Source organism: Cibotium barometz, chromosome 36, assembly GCF_041138505.1.
Source record: "Cibotium barometz isolate CiBa-2024 chromosome 36, ASM4113850v1, whole genome shotgun sequence".
Taxonomy (NCBI): domain Eukaryota; kingdom Viridiplantae; phylum Streptophyta; class Polypodiopsida; order Cyatheales; family Cibotiaceae; genus Cibotium; species Cibotium barometz.
In genome coordinates this window covers 28,329,871-28,333,802 of record NC_141081.1, presented here as the reverse complement: position 1 = coordinate 28,333,802, position 3,932 = coordinate 28,329,871, and positions in this window count along the sequence as shown.

Below are 3,932 nucleotides of genomic sequence, written 5' to 3'. Positions count from 1 at the left end.
AGAGGACAAAATCTCTTCCTTAGGTAAATCTTGAGATCACTCCATGTCTGGGTGTTCCAATCCAGATGGTTTGTCTCGCAGTGGTTTCTCCATGCCACTCTAGCTATTTCTACTATCTTCAGTCATGCAAGAGCCATTTTACTCTTCTCATTATACCCGGTAACATCGAAGTATTCTTCCATTGCTTCGATCCGCTTCTCCATAGCCTCACCTAAGTTTTCTCCTTCACCCTTGAAAGGTCCAGGCTGCGATCTATGAAGAGTTTTACAAACACCCAAGTCGAGCTCTTCCTCATCGAGTTGGGGGTTATCATTCCTACCATGACGACCTCAATCCATGATCCTATCAATACGAAAATTCTTGTTAAGTCCTTTATTTATAATTCAAATCCAACTTTAGATCCAACTAATTCTGGGGTTCTTTAGATTGGTCAACCTCCCACAAAATCATGGGATAAAGATCCCTTCTAACAGAAGAACATACAGAACTCATTATCAGATAATAATTCATTCATATTCTTAACACACTAATGGTCCATGAGACCAAAAATTCCATCTGATCATTCCTCCACGAGAATTTCAGTTATGCAAGTTTTCAATTTGTCGTCCCTTAATTAGATCCATTGGGTCAAGGGTTAACAACAACAATTTGTTAGCACAATCCACTAATCTCATAGTGATTTACTGAAGTCATAATCATCATTCCAGTTACCAATATCATCACTAGGATTTGTCCCATTCATTCTCATTGTCACTTTGTTCAACTTATCTTCTTTCAACCAGAATTCAAGAATCATTATCTTTTAATTAGGATCCAAATCAACTCATCAATTCTCAACCAAAATTCTAAAATCATATCAACCAGTATTCAACTTCATCATCTGGATAGCATTTTTGCTTATAATGTCAAGGTCTTAGATTTACTTGTATATATTGTCAGGAAAGAGTTGCAGTTATACCCACGGTATATATGGGTAGTCACGGTCCTTGGAATTATAAGGTAAATACCATCATATCTAGGCCTCAAGCAAGTCAGGATTCCATACAATTGTGGTACTTCCTTCTGAAGACCCAATTACCAATTTATGAATTTTTATTTTGAATATTAATTTGTATGAATTTCATCATCACACAATTACAATCTTTTACTAGTACTTCATAAATTTTTGACATTTCTTGCTTCTCGGTTGATCCACTTTAGCCAATTCGCTCTGATACCAACTGAAAGATCCTTGCTCCCTCCGCGCAACGAAATCAGGGGTGCTAGCAGCAGAAGTAGCATGTCTTGCACAGGGGCAGAGCCTCTCACTCAGGGCCTTGACAGTGGATATTCGGACAAGAGACTAATCTCTCGATTTTTCCAAAACCGAACCCGAAAAAACTTCCCTCATCCAAAAAGCACAGGAGATTCCTCTAGGATATTTTTATTCTAACGTAGTCAACAGCCTTAACTAACCAAACTGATCCGACCGAACCCATAAGTCACATGATCCGATCGAAGAAAAGACGCACTTGGATCATAGAGACCAACATTTTTTCCTCATCGAGAGGCACATCCGTTGATTCTTTTCCATAGAACAAGGACTATCCGAGATTTATTTCATCTATCGTACCATAACACAATTAAGTCTCATTTTAGGGATCCATTAATCCAGCCTAACCCCATCCAGTCCCATGGGTTAGCCAACCGCCCAACCACTGTAGTGATAGGATCCATTATGTTTTGCTTGAAAGATAATGATTCTTAAATTCTGATTGAAAGAAGATAAGTTGAACAAAGGCACAATGAGGATGAATGGGACAAATCCCAGTGATGATATTGGTAACTGGAATGACGATTATGACTTCAGCAAATCACTATGAGATTAGTGGATTGTGCTGACAAATTGGTGCTGTTAATCTTTGACCCAGTGGCTCAAATTAAGGGATGACAAATTGAGAACCTGCATAACTGAAATTCCCATGGAGGAATGTTCAGATGGAATTTCTGGTCTGATGGACCATTATTGTGTTAAGGATACGAATAATATGTTCTGAATGAATTATTCTCTGATAATGAGTTCTATATGTTCTTCTTGTGGAAGGGATCTTTATCCCAGGATTCTGTGAGGGCTGACCAAACTATAAGGAACCCTAGAATCGATTGGATCTAAAGTCAAATTTGAATTTTAAATAAAGTGGTCTTTTCACCCAAGCGTCTTGGTTAATATGGAAAAAAGGGGCTTAACAGAATTTTCGTATTGACAGGATCATGGATCAAGATATCCAAGGGGTATCTTTCATGCAGGATATTCTCATGGAATACTTGGATGATTCTGTTCTTGTCTTCTTCGATGATATTCTGATATACTCTAAGAATGCGGTAGATCATGAGGGTCATCTGCGTAAATTCTTTGTAAAGATGAGTAAATATACCTTGTCCATAGATTGCATTGATTCTGGATTCATAGTATCTAAGGATAGACATTCCCTTAACACTGGTCAAATCCAAGCAGCCGTATATTGGCCAGAACCTAAGTCAGTGAAAGAAGTCAGATATTTCTTAGGATTAACTGGGTGGTATCAAATCTTTATACCCAGGTATGCTCAAACGGCATCCCCTTTGACTAACCTTCTCAAGAATAATATTCAATTTCAGTGGACTACTTCATGTCAAAGTGTTTTTGTTAAGCTGAAGGCTGCCTTAATAACCAAACTCGAAGAAGAAGATGAAAGAGATTATCCTCTAGTTGTTGCGAGATGAGGACATCTCACGTTTTTTAAGTGGGGTAGGATGTAAGATTTCTCCCTCCAGATTTTGAGGTGTGAAGGTGTAAGAACCTCCCCTTCTATTCTTGTAATTATTCCCCTCTCTGAAATAGGAGAAAAATCTCGTTTTACCCTGTTTTAGCTTGGAGAGAGAAAATGTCTAGAGAGAGGTAATCCAAAATTGAGATATTTTTGGATATTAAAATCCTCCTAGTGTGTAAAATGGATTCCCCTGAAATAGAAATTCAAAAATAATTTTCCAATGTGCAATGGGAATTAATTGAAAATGTGTATAAAGGACCTTAGCCTAAGGGTCTAGATTTTCAGAAATTTTTGGATTATGGTCCAATTAAGATTCCTATGGGCCAATAGGATTAATCCAAGTGTGGGGATGAGATAAATCTAAAGAATAAAAGAAAATACCCAAAAATTAGTAAATACTCACATAAGATGAAGAGTTGACTGAGTACAAGGTTTATTAGTTAAAAACTATGAGATATTACTAAAAAAAGAGATATTTTGGAATAATGATACATTTTTGACACCTTGGTAACGAGGGGGGAGACTTTGAGGTAGGTGCCTATTTCACATTGTGGATGAGTTTTTAATTTAAAAAAATTGTGATATTTTTATCTCTCCTCTCTTGTGGATCAAACCAAATCAAAAAGGGAGCCAAACTGATCCAAATCTTGTCCAAATTCAACCAAACTGAAGCTGGAAAATTCTAGAACTTAGTTGGACTCAGTTAGTGGCCTCCCTCACCTATAAATAGACCCTCATTCTTTTGTATTCTCATCTTTGAGCTATACCATGCCAGTATTACATTAAAATAATGATATTTTCTATTATCCCTTAAAAATCCTCTACTTTTGGAGAGAGTGGAGCTTCTCTCTCTCTTCAACCATCCTTGGAGCTTTCCTCTCAACACACTTACCAATTGATTAGTTGGGGGTTTTTTCTAAGATAGAGAAGCAAGTAGAATCAAGAGGTAAGGTGTAATTTCATGGTTTTTCTCTACTATTCTCAATGTTTTCACTTCTCAACCGTGCTCAAGCTTGAGAAGTTTCTAATTAAGTGTTTATAATACAAATCAAGCTTTTCTTAAGAGTTGTAATGAATAATTAAGAAAAGTTTATCTTTATGCTGAATCTAGGATGTTTCTATGTATATCTCTCTCTCCCCAAA